This window comes from Amblyomma maculatum, chromosome 1 (assembly GCF_055883805.1).
Source record: "Amblyomma maculatum isolate TAMU_Amacu chromosome 1, ASM5588380v1, whole genome shotgun sequence".
NCBI lineage: Eukaryota > Metazoa > Arthropoda > Arachnida > Ixodida > Ixodidae > Amblyomma > Amblyomma maculatum.
This window is the reverse complement of record NC_139344.1, coordinates 205,786,314-205,800,316: the sequence shown is the minus strand read 5'-3', so window position 1 is coordinate 205,800,316 and position 14,003 is coordinate 205,786,314. Positions and strand designations below refer to the sequence as shown.

General features: G+C 44.6%; 1 protein-coding gene across 5 annotated transcripts in view; it reads right to left on the bottom strand.

Moving 5' to 3' along the window:
• Usp10 (ubiquitin specific protease 10) overlaps positions 1-12,481 on the bottom strand; it is a 109,896-nt gene extending 97,415 nt beyond the window's left edge. For 3 of the 5 annotated variants that reach the window (XM_084590083.1, XM_084590087.1, XM_084590086.1), the window contains exon 1: positions 12,348-12,481. The gene's annotated coding sequence lies outside the window, so the exon portion shown is untranslated. Of the gene's footprint in view, positions 1-11,792; positions 11,841-12,001; positions 12,159-12,347 lie in introns of those variants that run through there. The other 2 variants (XM_084590084.1, XM_084590085.1) reach the window with 2 other exon arrangements.
• Between the last annotated feature and the right edge of the window lie 1,522 nt (positions 12,482-14,003).

Here is a 14,003-nt window from a genome sequence, read left to right as displayed (position 1 = left end):
GTCTCAAGCTTTTTTTCTAGGTAGGAAAAGATGTCAATCAATGCCTCATCAGCCTTCACAGGAAGACATAAAGCTCCCTTTTGGGCAGCCAAGTTGATCAGATGGCACAGGCAAACAACCCCTATCAAACCTGGTTGAGCCTCTTTCAATACAGTAGAAACACTTTTTTCTTGCTGATCATGACATTGGCATTGTCCGAACACATAGCCAGCAGGTACCCAACAGGCAAAATCCGGGATTTCATCTCATCCAAAACTTGTGACCCATCGCTTCCCCTTGGATTGTTCCGAGGCAAAGGCAGCTTTCAACTCTATTCATCTCTAAGGAAATATGTCAACAATAGGGTAGAGCATTGTATCCCTATTATTACTGCCATCCACAGTGATCAAAAATACTTGCCGTTTCAAGGCATGCAGCAAAGGAGTCCCCGTGTCGGCGGCCATTTTCCAAACAACTGAAGTCTTTGTCCATCCACAGGCGTAGCGTTTCGCTTCTTCACACTTGGGGAACATCTCTCAGAAAAGCGGTCCGGCATGATCGCTGACATGTTGTGCACAACTAAAAACGCCGAAGAGGCATTCTGCACGAATCACACCGTGGTCATTGTCTAGGCTTGATTGGCTGTCCGCGGCTCGCACGTTCCCCTGATGCTTTTCAGAAGCAATGTGGACCCTGATGTCAGACTTGCCACCATGCAAAATGTTCACGTCGCAGGCACACTTGGTGCAAAATCCAAACTCCCCTTTTTTCGACGACACGAAGCTAGGAAATTCTGCCGTATACGATTTCAAAAATACCTGGAAATACCGAAGCTTCGAGCACGCCATTTCAATGTGAAGCTGCTACAGCTAAAACACCAAGTCGCACTCCGCTGGACGAAGCAGCTAGACGCACAAAGGATAAGGCCAACACTGAAGTGAGTAAAGACCACAACCGGCATGTACAAAGGCAACAGCGGCAACAGGCATGGCAACAGGTTTGTGGAGGTGCTATCGAGCTTTGGATAAGAATCCGTGGCCCACCTAGTAGATGTCAGAAGTCACTACAACCTTGCCGCTGCTGACTATGATACTATGAATATATGCTGTCCTCTCGTGGTAGCGCAAGGTACCAGGGTGTTTCGATTTTCAAGTCCCCCCCCCCCCCCCCCTCCAAATACAATATTTTCCATAAAACTTCAAGTAAGATTTGTAAAATCCTAAGACTGGTTGAAATCCATACATTTTACGGAAAATTTGGAAGAGTTGACAGGTATGTATATATGCACATGCTGTTTCAGAACTTACGTAACAGTACAGGAAGGTAACCATAATACAAATCAGACAGCCTCTGCGATTCCTTGCACATCACTCAACTTGTATTTGCGAGAAACGGCTCTGGCAAAGATACCTGTACTTCTGTTCTCGCTACTGCTACCTTATAAGAGCTTTGTTTTCAATAAGCGTGGTGTTTTTGTGATTAGGAGCTGGTATTTTACTGACAGAAGCAATGTTTCTCTCTTCAGTGTCCCTTTAACCCGTTCGCTGTGGGGCGTTTCTGGCTGTGACGCACCCCCACTGTCGGCTTGGTTTTGGGGAACGAGCATAGCGATTTATTTTTATGATTGTTATACAAATAACATAGTCATTGGAATATGCGCATTTCAGTGTTCTGCAGGTATTGTTATTTAACATCATCATCATCAGCCTGATTATAAATTAGATAAATGAGGATAATACACGAAAAAACTTCTAGATACCTCTTGAGAGCCCGATTCCGAGCTCGGCTCGTATTTATAAGCACGCACTGCGAAACTCACACGCCGTATGATCGCTTAGCGCGATAAAAGTAGCGTGCGCAGAGCAACCGCGCCCCCCGCAAAAAAGGTGGCGGGGGTGGGCGCGGTCACTCCATACTCTTCAGTATATACGCACCAACACAACACGAGGCGAAAATATAACTTGTAGAAAGATATTACAGATGGCGCAGCCTGTCCAAGTGCGCCAGCTTCACGCTGTGGCGCTAAGTTTTGAACGCACAATAGAGAACGTACCGGTACATCGGTGACACTGTGGAGGAAAAGTGCAAAAATGTACCGGTACGTTCTTGACAGCGAAAGGACACAGCGTGATCAAATGTGATGCCCTCCCGCGAGCACACATACCACCTAACTGCCGTACTCTGGAAATACAGTACATACACGGCTAGCAGCAAGCCCAAACACCAATGTGCAGGTACCAGGCCACATTTTTTTTTCGTAATGAAAAAAGAATTTTGTTTTTGTGCCTTGCTTAGAAAGTTCCAGCCTGTTCTAGAACCCCTGCCGTGTTTAAAACCGAAACTAGTTTGCTTCTGTATCTGGAGTTTTGTAATTTCAGTTTAAGCAAGGTATATATTTAAATTTAGAATAGGTCTCCTGTCCTTATATCAGATGAGGTATATTGGGTGTTTCAGTAAACACTTTAAATCACTGAAAATAGTTCAAGATAGGAAAAAATTATCAAAATAAAAATTATCAAACTCTCAGCCACAGCGAAAACAATTTGCTGAAAAACTCTTCTAATTATACTTCTAATTAAATAAAACACACTAACCTTTAATTATTGCAGTTCGGTGGTTAGCCCCAATGAGAAGCTCGAAGCAGCGAACAAGACGATGCCGTATTTGGTTTTTTGAAACGATCAAAAACTAATTTTCTAAAGCCCCGCAGCATGGGAAGATCAGACACTTTTCTCTACACGAAACAGAATGCAAGAGACACATAGAAAGCTCAGTACAGAGCTTCCGTATAGAGCTTCCTGCATGTTTCTTGCACTCAGTTTCGGTGTTGTACGGAAAAAAGTTCCGCCTTACTTAGAACAATAGTTTTCGAACAGTCAACAATGCATGTGTTTCTTCACACTACTGAAGGCATAAGTTATGTGGAACGATCTCCCATCGTTCCCTTTAAAGTTGGCTTTCCCTTATGGTAGTTACCCTAGCTATCACAAGGTGGTGCCAGCATGGATAGTTAACGTTAACTATCGAGACATGGTGCCAGCGTCGTGGCAGCACGAGCGCCAAGGAAGACGTCGTCCCTACGCACATGGGGACTGCCAACTCTTCGGCAGAGCGGACACACCCTCACGGCACTCCGCTGTAGCCAGCGAAGAAGCCTCATGGAACTTTTCCCGCTTACCACGTGTCCGGCCTCCGAGTTTACCCCCTGCCCTAGCATGGGCGAAATTCACCAGTAACAACCTTGCTGGTGTTGTTACTGCAGCAATAAATGCCTGTTTGTTGTCAGCACATGTTGTACGTTTCCAAGAGCACAACCCACAGTGGTCGGCATGCACTCGGTAGCGCACGCAATCACTGGGTGAGGTCGGCGGTTTGGACTGTGAACCGCGACTGAACAGGGAAAACATATTTATCCTCCATTTAAACCCCCCCCCCAAAGTAGACATGAATTCAAGTTTAATGAATATACCATGCTATGCAGATTGTTGAAACAATTGCATTGCAAAAGCGAGCTTACAGAATCTGGCGAGTAGACGCAGCAGAAACTTCCGAAGGATTCCCGACAGATGGCGTAGCCATCACAATTGCACACATATTAAAGTGCGCTACAGTAATGCTGTTCTGGCTTGTATTGTAATATAATCATGATGTAAAAAGTACATGAATATTTCATAACGATAATATTCCAAAGCACAATCTGCAAAATTTCTGAAGAGACTATATTCTGCTGTACAGTGAGCTGCTATAGCCCTAAAAAGTTGTTCAGGAGTATATCAGGTGCTTAGTAGGGATCTCTGTCATTTTTCCTGGTGGTGATTCGGTGCACATTTGCCACATTTTGATCAGTGAGACCACCCATCTCCTGCTCGATACGGTGAAGGTCTGAAATCAAGCCATGACAGTATTCAAGGATCTATGGGCATTGATATTTACAGAGATGCCCCAATAGACAATGTTTGCAAGCTTTCTATACTGTGCTTCGATGTTGAGCTCAAGAAGTACGCCTCCGCTGGCTACCTTACTGATTTTGTACCTTGGGCCTAATACGTTAGTCAAACATTTGTAGTCCAGAAATGGCAACAAAATTAAGGCTGGTAGACTTCATAATGGTACTTAGCAAAGCTTGCTTCATTCTTTGTGGGAGCTCTGCAGTGCTCTTGATGTCCCTTTTTTTTATCTGTTTGTTCAGAAGAGGTAGCCATAAAATAAGTCGTTCCGCAATGGTGCAATACAGCCAACTTGCACGTCTGCACTGGGCTTGTATGACGTCAGCACTTTTTGAAACATAAGGCATCATATGCAGAGTGTACCACATTTCACCACTAAAACGAATGCACTCATATCACCTGCACTACATGAACCAGTTCATGTAGTGCAGGTGATAACAGCAAAACAAAAAACACAAAAAAAGCTAGGCTAACCAGGCAGACAAGAGGTTGTGAACCACAACCTGCAAGGCTAGGCAGGAAACGAAAGGAGAGTCCTTTGTCTCTGTAATCTTGGGGAGCAGATCGAGTTAGCGGCACAGAAGCAGTGCAGGGTCACTAGGGCTGAGGCAGGCCAATTCCCACAGCACAGCGACAAAGGCCAGTCTCTTTCCCTTCCTCGCTGGGGCTGTGTGCACGATTCGCTAGCGAGAGAAGTGGCAATGGAACAACCCAGGAGGAGGTGCTTTCACATCCTCCTCACCAGATGCAAAGGTCTATATAGCAGAGCAAAACAACTGTGCTCCTCATCTAATGTGGAATTCCAATAGCAAATTCAGGTCAATTATCTGTGATGTTTGGAGCAATCATATTCAAATGGCAGAATGAGAGCACAGATTGTCTGTTCTATTGGCAGACTGGGATGAGATCTCGAAATCGAGAGATTTGGCCAGAAACCCACATGACGTTTCTCAAGTTTCCACTTTTACTCCTTGTCACGATCAGCGCATCTTCGCTTCGCTGTCATCGCTACGCGTTGATCCGAGCACCTATACATGACATGGATACTGAGTCTTTTGCTTACTGACCCCCAAGGAGTAAACTCTCATTGTGAAATACTCCCAGTGAAAAATCTCGCGTGGCGGGCTGCATCGAAACCATCGGCTAATTCTCCAAGCGAGGAAGAAGCGAACGCTGCCGGCGCGCACTGCTATCAGGCCTTGCACACTAGACAGCTACCACAGCGACATTAAACAGACACCAGCTTGACTCGCAGTGGCTGCTGGTCGCAGAAGTGGCTACAGTATATGACGCAATAGCACCCCCCCCCCCCCAACAAAACAGCACAAAAAAAATTACAAGAGTTCAACGCTGCTGAACCAAATATTGAGCAATAGCATCAGCTGCGGGGGACCGAACGTTCTCTTTTTCTTCTTCCTCAGCCCACATATAAAGTTCCGCTTTAACAGAGCCGTATGAACGCACCTTAGTGGCCTATAGTGGTAACGTGAATGCCAGGGTCCTAGCAGGCTGATTCTGACTCGTATGACTGACGGCGTGAGCCAGGGCCCAATTTATCCAACTGTATGACGTCACTCCGTTTGTAGTGCTCCTCGCAGAAGGAGTGGAGTTAGGCCGCCGTTGGTGTGCACCGCCTCGCATGGCTGATGGCGCGCATTGGGCCCCCGGTTTTTGCGGCAGATGGCATGACGTCACACCAGGGGTGAAGCTAAAGGTCAATGGTATGCACCGCCTCACTACGCTGAAGGCTTGAAAGTGCAAGTAGTATTGCTTTCGCAATAAAAGAAGTGTGGTGGGCAGCTAATGGGCGTGAACACATTCCATGGCGTCACCTCTCGGCAGTGCTCATGCGCCACAGTAAGCAGGATAATGTATGTTCACTACTACTGGCGATGCTTCCTTTATATTTATAATTCCTGATATACACAGGTTTAAACCTGTTAAGATTAATTTAAGATAAAGAAAAATGCTTGTTTTCACAGGCAATGCTTGTTTTCAACTGTACAGATAATTTGTAATGAGCATCTTAGAACACTCGCACATGTCTATGGCTATCTTAGAAATGCGAGACAGGCTTGTATTTGTCTTTTGCTCGGAGCCCTCGCTACAGTTGGAGCAGCCAAAAATGGCAAACGTGACCACTATGAAATGGTGATGGGGAAACTACAGTCAATGGTTTGTCAGTGTGGCAGACTGATATCGCAGGGCTTCCAGATGCGACGCAATGTATAGATGGAAAAAAGGTGAAATATACATGCTCGACCAGTGAAAGATAACATTTATCCTCGCACACCATGCAAAAGAGGCTCAGGAGTGCTGCCGTCTAGTATCACAGCAGCTGAAGCAAATGCACAGCGATTGTCCAAAGCCCTTCAGTAGCTGCCGCAATATTTAAAAGCGTGTCGGGGAAAGCAAGCGAAAAGATAAGCCTGACGGCAGAGAAAGGACGCACGCACAATGCGCGCCTGGTGTGACAGTGATGTCAACCTCATCATTACGCTGTATGGTTGCAGATGGCGCAGCAATGCAGTTTTGCCTTGCTCCGCCATGCACTGTAGGTACCACAAACTTTTGCCGTTGATAGTACATTGTGCGAATTGCTAACTAGTTTTCAATTTTCCTTCACAAAGCCTTCAGTGACATTCGTGTGTAGTTGGCGGCTTGAACTATTTCAACATCAGGGGGGAAATGAATAGAGTCCAGATGTGCCTGAACTACTTGGAGCAGTAACACTAAGAAAAGTTCTGCCCAAAATAGCCTTAGCTTCATAGTCACAAAAAGCTGTCTGCAAGTCCAGGTTGATGTAAGGGCTTCTGAAATGTAGCAATCTCATTCATCCCTGTTGGCATGAGTAGCAATTTAAAAAAAAATATTTTTTAGCAACTTAAAACAAACTACTTACAGGGTGTCTAGCAAACCACTATTTTCAAAATCCCTGACTTTTCAAGGTTTACCCTGATTATTTCAGTGAAGACTCAAAAATGTAGCTGCTGATGATAATGAGTGACAAATTCACAAAAAGCTATTCTGCAATTTACAATAATGAAAGGCTGCCATTAGTGTTACAGGCCGTTAAGAACGTTCAGAAAAGGCATAGACGGCAGCCTCAGAGCCCATTAACGTTCAGAAAAGGCATGGACGGCAGCCTCAGAGCCCACGAGCTGCCCACCCCGCAAACAGCCGAGCCAATCCAATCCAATATGGCTGCGCGCATGTGTTTGGCAGCATAGCTCGCCGATCGCATCCGTGCTGGCCACTGCCGGCGTGGTTATTCCTGTTTTTTGTCCCGTACTACTCTCACACAGCGCTTCCGCATATTTTATTCAGTACCCATCTCATGTGCGTACTGGCTCTTCTATTGTGGCAGCTCAGCCATGCACTGGCGTCAAAATAATATGCAATATATCGAAAGCCACGCATTGAAGAAACGGTAAAAAAAAAAAAATCTGCATGAATGCTGCCAGCTTAAAATGAAAATGCACTGCAGAGTATATCGTGCCATTTTCCCAGACTTGGCAAAATTTTTTATGGTTTCCCCGACATTTCACCAACTTGGTGCATAAAATTTCCCTGACAATTCTTGGTTTTCCCAACTGCTAGGCACACACTAGTCCTTTGTTGGGCTAGTTGGTGATCCATTGAGATATAGTAGTAGCACAGAGAGACATGGACGGAGGGAGAAAGACTAAAGCAAGATACCCTGATTTACTCTTTAAAATGAAATAAAACATTTGTGCCTCTCACTTGCTCTAAATAATGGAGTATCTTCCTCTGTGCCCTACACCTTAAGCACAAAGCTGTGACGTTTTATATGTGAAAGACAGTATTACCATAGGGGGGACACACCACACAACCCCTACTGCCACACATCTGCAAGCACTGGCTCTGCCCACTGAAGAACATAAAGAACAGAACCATCTGATGATATGTGCTACACTCTTAATGCTAAGGAGCTCGATACACCAAAAACCTGGCACTTTTGGCGGCGGCCTTCAGAAATGATACTTCGAGAACAGAAAATAATAATTTTGTAAAATTAAAAACTGTGCAGAAGTCAGTGTTAGATATGAAACTCAGGCACACAGGTGCCTGAGAGGCGTGCTGCACACTGGCCACAAAGGCTCACTAGTAAGAGCATATCAGAGGGCCTAGTGAATGTGATGTGGCGTGTATGCTGTAGTAGCACGTGTATGAGTACTGCAGTGGCATAGTATGTTGTGTACTGTAATTTGTGAGTGCCACAGAGAAAGCTTAGGGCAAAACTTAATTGACCTACAAGTTCTTATGCATGGTCATAGCAGAAGATTCCCAGTGCCATTCGAATCAAATATCTTGTTTCTTTCAGTGCTACACGGTAACATATAATGTGGCTCACAAACGACAATTGCAATTAGTTAAAAAAGTTCCTAAAGGGACGTCAGTGGACACAGAAGGTGTTTAAAAGCATTGTGTAGCATTTTAATGTTGACTTAACTTTTTTGGGCGATATTATAGGCGTCAAATATTTCCTGTCATAAAAATCTAAATCCAGCACAACGGCATCTACACAACCAATAAATGTAAACAATGGCTGACATGGCGGAGTGCGGATGCACAGCGTGGAGACACGCAGAGCATGCAATGGACATCCAAAAGGTTAAGCGCTCAGCTACAGCTTTTTTGTATACTTTGGAGCAAATGCAAGAGAAGTAGCCATCAGAAAACACAGAATGATAGACCATCGAAGACATGGCAGGGCCGCTGTTGTGACAGAGTATTTACTTTTCACAACAACCTGCGATGCGATGCGAATAATTTTTTTTCAGCAAAACTACCAAAATATAACTAAACTTAGCTAGTGCACACACTGTTTTCTCGTTGCTTATTTCTGCTGTATGTCTGGTCTAGAGTACACATTCTGAGATAAACGAGTTTCCCAAACAGATTCGATGGCGAATGCCATTCAAACCTAATGACATTAAATATACTCATCTAGCAGCTGAATAATGTCATTACACTAGTTGCATTCGATTCGAATGACATTAATTTGCTAGTGTGACAGGAATATTACTCTCTACAAGCTCAGGAACATTACAAAGTCATAATTCCACATCCTAAGGAGAAAAGGGAAAAAAATTGCAAATTGGGGCTCAACGTCCAGAAGCGATACACACCAAGAGGCTGAGGGACGGCATTGGAGGGCTCTGGATTGCTAACATAGCACTACACAAGCAGTTTTTGTATTTCGTCTCCATTGAAATATCTATCACGGCTGGGATCGTAACCATGACCTTGGAATTAGCAGCCAACCGCCTGAGCCAATGTGTGTTGCCTCTACTTAACACATTCACTGCGGCGTGGGTCAGTAGAGAGTATCATTTATTAATGTTGTGCAACCAAGAAAACTGGGCCATGCGAAGAGGTGGGACACATTTTGGTGTGGCTTGGTTTAAGTATCCCAAAGTTACTTAGACTACGAGGGATGCCATAGCGGAGGACTCCGTAAATTTAGACTACATGGGATTCTTTAATGTGCACTGGCATTGCACAGTATACAAGCATCTTACTTTTTGCCTCCATTGAAAAGTGGACAACTGCAGCCAGGATCAGCAGTTGAGCACTGAGCCACTGCGGCAAGAAAGGACAGATTTTACTGTGAGGTCTTCCACTGTAGACCTCACAATGAAATAAGTCCTGTGGTTATAAGTCAACTTTATGTTCTTTCCCTGTAGACAAATTACGGACAAAAAAGATCTACACAATTTTTATAGCATGAAACACTCGTGTTGAACTGTGCTTACTAGCATCATCGAGATGATAAACACAACATGAAAAGAAAAGGCCAGAAATTATTTTGCACTACCTACAGTGAAGAACAAAAATGTTCCAAGGCTAGCACCTAATCCTTTATGACACTAAGGTGAGGCATACAGAGAAGGCCCCTTCCCGCACAACTACCATGCAGCGGAAGGCCAATTCTTGCCACAGTTGGCGTGCGATGAGCCTGGAAGAGGAGCACCACCACAATTGTCTCAATCCCAGATAGCTATTGCTAGATGCCATTGCAATGCCTTTTTCCCGAGCTCCACCACTGCTGCATACCGCTACCTCCTCTAGTATCAGCTTACTACCTGTATAAGGATGTAATATCAGACACAGAAGTACCCAAGACACAGCTCCACAAGCTACAGCTGGTGAAGCTGCATTACTGCACTATCTAGTGACAGCCTGCCTGGTTCGAGATCAAGGAGCATGTGCACGTTATAGCTTGCGTACAAGCATATGCTGACTGGTGCCTTCACTAGTTGCTCCTTACCCAGGAATCTTCTGCGAGATGCCTCTAATAGGAATTGACGTTCTTCTACCAGTCTTTTGCATATAAAACAGCATTCACTGCTATGGGCTTTCACTTAGCACATTCCCTAGGCTTAAATGGTCTGCATCAAATGCACATAATGCTTCCAAAGAGGTGTTTTTGCAGAATAGAAAAGTGGTACAATTTTTGGTTGTCAGGGAACAGAATGAAAGACAGATGCTGTCAAAAAAAAAAAAAAAAAAATGCTTGCCATTTAATTTGCGCTCACTCAAGGGAAATATAACGTCTATTCAGCAAAAGCCATGACAAATGCATCATCTTGCGTATGATTCCTGGGAGAACAGCAACTCGTACAACGGCTTCCAGCTAGCACATGCTTGCATGACGAATACTCCAACTAAAGTGTACGGAACACAATATTACAGAGGTAACAAGAACTAATTGAAGTTGGCCCAAACTCATCATGTCAGTACCATGTAATATAATCACAGATCACTCACCGAAAACAAACCTTTCAAAGCTAAAAAAAAAATGTGCTATCATAGATGTGTCATTAACTGTAACAAAATGTCAATGCATTCAAAAAGAGCTAGAGAACGTTCATTGAGAAAAATAATTGAGTAAAACTCTCGCCACTTTCCCTTTAAAGACAAAAATTAATTTCCATAATATATTTGCATTCTCAAACAATGCATGCCAGATTAAAGAAAAATTTATTTGTAGCTACAGTCCAGCAGATTGCTCAGTGATGACGTCAGTGCATATTGAACATCAGGAAGTAGAAATTATTCTGGCGCCTCGAATCCTTGCCAACCTTTTGACGGGTGCAAATGTTACTTCTCTCCTTGGAGACCTCTCACTGTAGCATTGGGAAGTGTGTCGTATACCATAAGCTTTTGACAGTGCCTTCACAGCTGATGCCAGTGTTATCCTGCATGACCTACATCAATACAAGTGCAAACTGTAGAACTGCGACACTAACAATTCCCAACATCTCACATTTCGTGTTCTCCGGCAGGATTGCTGAAAGCGACACAGTCGTGTAGAAAAATCCCGATAACTGCTCTTAGCAGCATTAGCTCGCCAAAAAAAATGAAGCTCAGGAAGCCATGTGACAAGCACACATGGTCGTGGCCAATTGGTAATACAAAAAGTTTACGACTGCAAACATTGACCAAAATCTCACATGAACAAATATGCCAGACCTGCTACAGGATGGCAATTATTGTGCGCATTTCTGTTAAGTATGCTTCCGAACCACAGCGCTCCTTTTCAACATGCAAAGTTGGCACTCATATACACCACAGAATAAAACCAAGCGTTTTCTCCTACTTGCAAAAATAAGTCTCAGTTGCCTTATGCAAGCATGGAAGGTATCCTCATGGCTCATTACACCCAAGTTTTCAATCCTGAAACACTCAGACGCCACTTTTTTTTTTTTTTCTCCCCTCTTCAAAGGAAAGTGCATGCTTGCCGATCAGAATACACAAGCTGTACACAGAAAGCTAGCTCACAAGGGTGCATGAAAGCTGTCTAATTGATGAAACATGCCCAGTTTAGAAACGACTTACAGCAGTTTCCGCGGCGATGGGAGGTGAATAAGCTAATACCCATTCCATCCGTTGAATAGCTGAGCTGCAGGAACATCGGTTTACAAAAACCTTAAACAGTATTAAGCACCAGAGCTACGATTGCGAATACAACTGCGAGAACCTGCCGTCACACAATGACAAAAACGGGATTTCCTTCCTACGAAAGTTTTGTGTTCATTTTCTCTTACTCTTTCAACATGTGCAGTCGGCTCCAGTCAATCGATTGCTGGCGATGTCAAACATCAAAAATAAAATTGAGCTGGTGTAAGCGTAGAGCCTGTTACACAGTTCAAGCTTATTACTCAAGCTGCTACAACGTATTTCAACACACTATGTTAAACGATCGACACACAAAAGAGCACGTTGAACACACATTTAGGGTTACGCATTAGGCCTAAGATGTTGAGGAGATTGGAAGTTCCATGAACACCGCAGAAGCAGCCGCTAAAACGCTGGCCACGCCAGTGAATTCCAGCTGCTTCAAAGGTGCTCATGCCAAGCACTTGGCAAAACCTGTTCAATAACTGCACTCACCAAACGCGAGTCGCCCATGGCTGAAACGTCTGCGTCATGGCACAATAACGCCGCTAACCGACATGTTTTGCTAAAAATGGCGGAGGAGGGGGCGGCCGGTACGGTGGTTAACATTGACCGGAGCACGCGCTGGCTGACACCACGTGTCTGGTCTAGCAACAATGCTTCACAAATCAGCAAATAACTTGAAAAACTGCAGTTAATAAAATACCCTTCGTATTTTAAGCCAATTATCTTCTAAAATAGTACGGTTTAAGTATCAAACCTTCAAGTTGCTGTTCAAGCGAAGGTTCAAACAAAAAAATACAGCAGGGGTCAGCACTAGTTAGAGCGTCAGAGCAACTGGTAACTCCACTGACTCCACTGTGGAGCTTCTTTCCTTAGAGCTTCCCAGAGCTCTTAAATTCAAACAGTACAATAATGTACGTCTACCTTTTAGAACAAACTATTCTTGTCACGTGACCCAACTTGCCCGCCGTGCAGCTACAGTGGCTAGTGCAGCATAAGGTCCGTTCGATTCACCTACACTGCCTACGTATAGTGTTCTAGCCTACGTTTTCTTCGTGGAGCACTTCGCCATTCCTTTCATGCATAGAAGAAACTCTATGAGTGTAGCCTAGAGCCCTGTACACGACGCTGTTCTTTTCACACAAGTGTAGATGTCGTGCAGTCCTAGTTGCGAAAATTTCTACACTCTCTCGACTGACAGTGCCGATTGCGTGCAGCCAGTGCCGCAGCAGACGACAACGATCGAGAGCCACGCGTGACTTCGCCCTTCAGTATGTCAGCCTCAAACGACGGCAGCGTGTTTGGCGTTATCAACAGCGTAAACACATCATTAACGCCTATCGTTGCAGAAGACGGCCAACAACTGGGCTTAGAGGATGGATATATGTACGCTTCGTTTGGTCAACAAAAAGAGAAACACGTGCATGTGTTGCGTGCTTGCATGGTATTGTTTTTTTGTTTTTGCTTATTTTACTCATCTAGTTTACTTCTCGCTTTTTTTGTCTCGTTCCCCGTAAATGAGCTTGGTGCTAACCATGTTCGTAGTTAGATATCTTGGCATTTTTACTAGCCAACGCTTTTAAATACGTTGGCTTTATCCAGCCGTGTGTGCGCCGCCTCTTCTCCTTCGACCTTTGAAAGCTTTTATTCAGAGCTATGACCCAGATCTTAAATATCCCGCTTTATTTAGTTATAGCTCCAAAACATCAATATTTATACTCTTGAAGAGACCAGCGATATTGAGCGACAGTCACCGGGCTATCCACCCGGCTGACCCAGCTGACCGCCGAACGCCCACGCCGCCGCAGTTCCTCAAGTTCCTCTTCGTCATTGCTGTCGGAGTCTACAAGCTCCATAGCTGTTTGTATAACCGTTGGCACCAGGTCGCAGTCCACTTTCTTTTTAGCTCAGAGAACACACGGCAAACAATGACAGGCGTGACAAGCGTGCGCGCGCGTCGCAAACGAAGCAGAAGGCTTGCACGAGTTCTGCACTTTAGCATTCGTTTCTATTTGGTGCAAGTGTCGCGCTACGCCTGCACGTCAGAACTGGCGCTGCATAACTGTAGCACTTGCACGGCACTTGCTGTGCACTGCATGAACTAGTGTAGATCGTGCAGAGTGAGTCGAACGGACCTATAGAGCTCTA